We start from the raw sequence: 7,716 nt of genomic DNA, 5'->3' as shown, positions 1-7,716 counted from the left end.
TGACAAACAACAAAGGACCCAACACAGATCCCTGAGGCACCCCACTAGTCACCTGCCTCCAACCCAACAAACAGCCATCCACCATTACCCTCTGGCTTCTCCCATTCAGCCACTGTTGAATCCATCTTGCTATTCCTGCATTTATACCCAACAGTTGAACCTTCTTAACCAACCTTCCATGAGGAACCTTGTCAAAGGCCTTACTAAAGTCCATATAGACAACATCCACTGCTTTACCCTCGTCAATTTCCCTAGTAACCTCTTCAAAAAATTCAAGAAGATTAGTCAAACATGACCTTCCAGGCACAAATCCATGTTGATTGTTCCTAATCAGACCCTGTTTATCCAGAGGCTTATATATCTTATCTCTAAGTATCTTTTCCATTAATTTGCCCACCACTGAAGTCAAACTAACAGGTCTATAATTGCTAGGTTTACACTTAGAACCCTTTTTAAACAATGGAACAACATGCGCAGTACGCCAATCCTCGGGGACTATTCCCGTTTCTAATGACATTTGAAATATTTCTGTCATAGCCCCGGCTATTTCTACACTAACTTCCCTCAATGTCCTAGGGAATACCCTGTCAGGACCTGGAGACTTATCCACTTTTATATTTCTCAAAAGTGTCAGTACTTCTTTTACTTTGAACCTCATAGTACCCATAGCTACTCTACTAGTTTCCCTTACCTCACATAATTCAATATCCTTCTCCTTGGTGAATACCGAAGAAAAGAAATTGTTCAATATCTCCCCCATCTCTTTTGGCTCTGCAGATAGCTGTCCACTCTGTCTCTCCAATGGACCAATTTTATCCCTCGTTATCCTTTTGCTATTAATATAGCTGTAGAAACCCTTTGGATTTACTTTCACCTTACTTGCCAAAGCAACCTCATATCTTCTTTTAGCTTTTCAAATTTCTTTCTTAAGATTCTTTTTACATTCCTTATACTCCTCAAGCACCTCATTTACTTCATGCTGCCTATAATTATTGTAGATCTCCCTCTTTTTCCAAACAAGATGTCCAATTTCCCTTGAAAACCAGGGCTCTTTCCAATTTTTACTGTTTCCTTTCAACCGAACAGGAACATAAAGATTCTGTACTCTTAAAATTTCCCCTTTAAATGTCCTCCATTTCTCTTCTACATCTTTCCCATAAAACAAAATGTCCCAGTTCACTCCTTTTAAATCATCTCGCATCTCATCAAAGTTAGCCTTTCTCCAATCAAAAATCTCAACCCTAGGTCCAGTTCTGACCCTCTCCATAATTATATTGAAACTAATGGTATTGTGATCACTGGACCCGAAGTGCTCCTCAACGCATACCTCCGCCACCTGTCCCGTCTCATTTCCTAACAGGAGGTCCAGCACTGCCCCTCCTCTAGTAGGTACCTCTATGTATTGCTGCAAAAAACTATCCTGCACACATTTTACAAACTCCAAACCATCCAGCCCATTTACAGAATGTGTTTCCCAGTCTATGTGTGGAAAGTTGAAATCTCCCTCAATCACTACCTTGTGCTTACTACGAATATCTGCTATCTCCTTACATATTTGCTCTTCCAATTCTCGTTCCCCATTTGGCGGTCTATAATACACCCCTATAAGTGTTGCTACACCTTTCCCACTTCTCAGTTCCACCCAAATAGCCTCCCTAGATGAGCCCTCCAATCTATCCTGCCAAAGCACTGCTGTAATATCTTCCCTGACTAGCAATGCAACACCTCCACCTCTTGCCCCTCCAATTCTATCACACCTGAAGCAACGAAATCCTGGAATATTTAGTTTCCAATCACAGCCCTCCTGCAACCATGTTTCACTGATCGCCACAACATCATACTTCCAGGTGTCTATCCAGACTCTAAGCTTATCCACCTTTCTTACAATGCTCCTAGCATTAAAATATGCACATTTAAGAAACCCCCCGTCTCTTATTCTCTGTTTACTTCCTTTTTTTTCTTTCTCCTCTTGTGTCCGAGTGCTTCCCTTTTCTGCTTCATCCTTTTCCCTATTTATGTCATTTGTGCCAAAATGCACAATGATGTCCGGCTGCTCACCCTCCCTGTTGAGAATGTTCTGCAGCTGCTCAGAGACATCTTGGACCCTGGATTAGGTGGACAACACACTATCCTGGAGTAGACCAGAAATGCTGGAGAAACTCAGCGGTGAGGCAGCATCTATGGAGAAAAGAAGTAGGCGACGTTTCGGGTCAAGAACCTTCTTCAACACAACCTTGAAGAATGGTCTCGACCCGCAACGTCGCCTACATAAACCCGCTGAGTTTCTCCAGCATTTTTTGTCTACTTTCGATTTTTCCAGCATTTGCAGATCCTTCTTAAACACACCGTCCTGGAGTCTCATTGTCTGCCCTTAACTAACATCTGCTCTCACTATTTCGAAGGATGTTTCCAGGGCCTGAGATGTAGGGAGAGGTTTGGCAGGCTTGGACTTTATTCCTTGGAGTGCAGGAGGCTGAGTGGTGATTATAAGATTATAAGAGTTGTACAAAATAATGAGAGGAATAGATAGGGTTAATGCATAGTCTTTTAGCTAGAGAAGGGGAATTTAATGCTGAAGACTGAGGTTTATGGTGAGTTGCCACATCATTTGCTGCATGTTTAAATGGCCTTCCCAGAGATTGGTGTTTCTAAGCCATAGTCTTTTTTTGCATTGTTGAACTACAGTGTAGAAGCACATCCATTCACCCAGCATAAACTCTAATTGATGTCATGAATTTACAGATCTGCAAATTTGCAGTCGGTGTTATCATTGATCCTGCTGAAATACTTCCCGACATGAGAGCCAGCGTTGCATGCCTTCACATGTGTGTGCACATTGGACATTGTGAGAAACAAATCGACAATTATAATGTTGCAATGCAACTGAATTTGTAGCTAATGAGGACCAAATATGAATGAAAGCCAACACAAGGAACCACAGATGCTGGTTCACAAAGAAAGACAGAGTACTGGAGTGACTCAGCGGGTTAGGCAGCATCTTTGGAAAACATGGACAGGTGATGTTACGGGTCGATGATTGTGGTTGGTGGCCCCGATCACGGGAGAACAAAGGAGGAAGATTGACTGCACTTTATTGCCTTCCATCGCAGTGAGAAATGCTCAGAAATGGTGGATGTTTATGTTGAAATCAATTGGTCACTTCCGGTGGCGCTATGGAGTAGGAGAGACTCGCGCCAACTAGCTCCGTGAAAAAAAACGAAAAAACGGGGGGAAAAGACAGATCCTACCTGCAGAAAACGGCACCGATTGTTTTGCAGTAAGCCCGTGACGTCATCAGGCACGCGACACCGGCAGTATGTCGACTCAGCATACTCCCCCCCACAAGACAAAAAATGGCAAGACTAAAGAGGTAGGCCCAACTGAAGCCTCGGCCTCAGGTTTAACAGCATCCCGAGAAGACATCTCAAAGAAGAAGAAAAAGACTGAGTTGGAAGAATTAAAAACGTTTCTTAAGGAGGAACTTAAAAATCTTAGACAGAACTTTAAAGAGGAGCTGACATCTTTTAAAAAAGAAATTAAAGATCAAATTAAAGAAGATGTTACAGAGATTGTACACGAAGTCCTTGAAGACGGGAAATTAGATATGGAAAGAAATATGACTCAAAATGTTGAAGAAGTAAATGAAAAACTGAATATGATGGAATCCAGATTTGATTCTGTAAGTTATTTGGGCAAATCCTCCAAAATTATGGAAGAAATTGGATAAGCACATGGATATTTTAAAAGACAAATTTGCTGGCTGCAACGGAAAAACCCCCCCAATACACATCAAGAATCAAACCCGTCTGGCCTGTGGACTTGGACATCACACAACGGTGTGAACAGGAAAGGCTGAGACGGAGATAACGAGATTCTCTTGGATACACAAAGGGAGGAACCAAGCCTCAGCAGACGGTGGTAAACAGGCCAGCACAAGCACAATCACCATCGGGGATGATAACGATCAGGCTGAGGGATCATGACATCAGCAAACCCCTTATCATCGGAAGCCTATTGTTCATGCCAGATCGAAACTGGGAAACATCAAAAGAACCCCTTTTATCCAGAGGACCACCTGGGGGTTTCAAAGGAAGCTCAGGTATAAAAGTCGAAGTCAAGCCAGAACTCTCTCTCTCTTCCTGCTCTTCCTGCTCTGCTGGACAGCTCGTGGGCCTGCATCGACTTAGCTGTGAGTATCCTGGTGACCTGGTGAAAATTCCCGAAATAGGATAGTCGAGGGGGAGTAACTTGTGTTAAAGTAAGTTTCACGACGTGCCCGATAGTTTTCCGTTCATAGTCTTAGTTTAAAGCATAAGTTTAGCCACGCATTGTGTAGTGTTGGTGAGATTCGATTTCTCATTGTTTAATAAAGCCTGTAAAGTTTAGACTTGCTTTGAGTCCATCTTGGTTTCTGTTTTCTCTCATCAGCACACTCTGGTCAATTCAACCTTTGTATCATATCCCACCATAATTCCGAGGTCTAGAACCTAGGGGAATCCTTTTGTGGAGTAAAGGGAAACACAAAACCCCTACAATTCTAAACTTGAACCTATCTTCCAGACATTAAACCAACACCACAAGATTGTAAAAGAACTTGAGGAACTTGCTGAGACAAGCACCGCAACTACAAAACAACTCATCACTGAGAACCAACGCCTATCAAAGTTATTGCGTCAAATAACCGAAAAATGTACAGACTTGGAGGGACGACAGAGGCGTCAGAACTTAAGAATCGTGGGCATCCAGGAAGGCAGAGAGGGGACTCGTGACCCCCGTGAATTTGCTGCAGATGTACTGAAAACAATTTTGAACCTGGACCAGGCGCCATTACTTGCCCGAGCGCACAGAGTGCCGAGACGTCCCCCAAAGGTGGGCGACCCTCCAAGAACAATGATAGTAAAGGTCCAATATGACCATGTATTGGATGACATGATGAGGAAAATTGGCAAAAGCAGAAATCTTGTATATGAAGGAGACAAGATTAGCGTATTCAGAGATTATCCTGTGGAAGTTGCTAAGAAAAGAGCATTGTCCACAGAAACAAGAAGAATACTGAAGAACATAAAGAATCTGAGATATGGACCGTTATAGCCCGCAACACTAAGAGTTAGTTACGAGAAGAAGGAATACTTCTTCATCAAGTACACGGAAGCATTTGAATTTGCCAAGAACATCAAGGACAAGATCGAAGATTGAAAAATATTGAAAAATATTCAACACTTAACACCTACCTGGATACTGCTATCTCGCAGAGAAGATATGGAACTCTAAACTTTAAACTATTATATTTAAGAGTTGCCTAAAATTCGCAATAAGAATTGGGTAAATATCCTGCAACGGATATATAATATTTACATTTTAGTACTAACTTCTAACAACTATTAATAATCAAGAATACTAACTAACACTAACTATTGATAATAAGATTATTTAGATTATTTAAGAATTAACTAAAAGTATGAAATATAAGTAAAGTGTGAATCAGGTATTTTATAATGAGAAATGTATGGTGGCTCTCTCTCTGATGTTTTTGTTTTTGATTATTCTTTGATAAATGTTTATATTATACAAAACTAACATTTCAATTTGAGACTACTAATTATACCATTAATGGAATATAATCATTATTTCTTTCCCCCCCACAAATTGTTTGCATCGAATTGGAAACTTTCCTTTCAAGGAAAGTACGGAGCTAATATTTTTATAAATCAAAAGCTACGGAAGTCTATAGATGCTTAGCCACATTAGGGTGGCTATCACTAACTGCACTAATTGTAGTTGTAGTTGCTTTTCTTTTTTACTTTCCACACTTTACTAACCCAATTTGCTATCACTTTTTTTATCTTATATCATATTATATTTTGTATTTGGAATGGAATTGCATATTTTATTTAAGGAGATATGTTCGGATGGAAAACAGACGTGACCTAAAATAGTAAGATTAAACGAGAACTTACCAGTTTGAAGTTTGATCTGTATTTTATGAGGAGTTACGATGAGGGATTACGTGAAGAACCCGCTCAATGCGCAGGCGCGGCATACTTCCAAGCAGCGGTGTGGAATCACAGATAGACACAGTTATTTGAAGTAAACATAGTAAAGATAAGGAGACATCAATTTATTAGTTTGATCCATATATTGAGGGTGGGAGCGGAGGGCACGTAATCCCTCATCGTAACTCCTCATAAAATACAGATCAAACTTCAAACTGGTAAGTTCTCGTTTAATCTTACTATTTTACTTCGGAGTCACGTGAGTGACTACGTGAAGACTTCAAAGCTCTGTGATTTCAAACCGTGTAACAGTTCATACTTCACTCGCTGCCGAAGTTATTCGAGGGAGGAAGTATGTTATCGTAATCAACCATGAATCTGTTTGTAAAAACAATAATGGTGTTATTAACAACAACAAGACCAATTGCTCCCCCGGGCTTAAATTATATATTTTTTGCAGATTCTTTTTCTGCAAACGATACAGGTTCTGTCAGTGGTTTGTTATAAAAGTTTGGAACGTATACTCCCTAGACCACCTGCAGTAGCCAGGATGTGGTCCATAGGCTTGTCCATCCTCTTAGTTACTGACGTGGAAGCTGTCCTGGTGGAATAAGATTTTATATACATTAGTATTTACTCCAGCAACTCCCAGTACCTGCTTGAGCCACTAGAGATAGTTTAGCTCGTCACCCGACCATGAGGTTTCCTGTGGCTGACCCATAAGGCTTTTTCCTCTCCCTCGGTATTCCTTATTGTGTCGATCTCTAAGTGGGTCATGACACATAAAACGTGGTTCAGGTGGGTATGCCCGGAATTTCATGACTGGGCCTGATGTTCCTGGTCTGTTCTGTTTGGCCAACCCTTGAATGGGCATGTGACACTATCTGGTGTTATAACCATGTTGTCCCATCGCAATAGATGGGAGAGCTGGCTCTTTGTGTTGATGTAAGGCCACCAGCATGTCCATCTTCAGGGTAGGCTGTTCCAGGGTGAGTGACCTGGCTGGTGATCATCCCCTAAGGTATGTCAGGATTTCACTGACATCCCAATTTGGGTGTACCTATTTCTGGGGAATGGATTGATATACCTCTCCTGTATCTGATCACCAGTGAGCGGTACCCAAGTTGAGTAGGCTGACAGAATATGTCCTTCATTGTGGTGAAGACCTGCCAGGAGCTCCAGTACAGTTTTTGTTATAGTTGAATGTGTAATTCCTGTTTTGGAAAACAGTGTACCATTTCTTGATGCTCCTCAGGTATGTTCCCTAGGATATGCGACGGAATGCTGTCATCAGGTTGATAGTGCTGCTGATCCAAGCACAGCAATGGTCTTCCCAATTCTGCAATTCTTTTAATGACCATGTCGAGGATCACTGGGAACCATGCTTGTGGACTTGGTCCACTGTAATTTGCGTAGTACCCAACTGATGAAGCCGTAGTACCTATTGAAGAGGTAGAAGGAAAGGAAAACATAGAGATTAGGTTCCCCCCACCCCTCAATACGCGGGAATGTCTCCATTGCCGCTGCCTTGAGATTGGTTTCATGTGACGTAAGTTAGTACGTGGTGATTTAATTGGATATAAGGAATCGATATCTGGTGTCCATATTGCTTAGTAATTTCTGCAAATATTTTTGGTTTAAATGTATGTTTACAGTATTTAGCTCACCTGATAGGTGAGTTACTGATGGTCAAACATGTTTGACGACATACGGTTTCCAATTG

The sequence above is a fragment of the Amblyraja radiata genome, chromosome 15, assembly GCF_010909765.2.
Source record: "Amblyraja radiata isolate CabotCenter1 chromosome 15, sAmbRad1.1.pri, whole genome shotgun sequence".
Lineage (NCBI taxonomy): Eukaryota > Metazoa > Chordata > Chondrichthyes > Rajiformes > Rajidae > Amblyraja > Amblyraja radiata.
The sequence above is the reverse complement of the archived record's forward strand: the minus strand, read 5'-3'. Positions refer to the sequence as shown.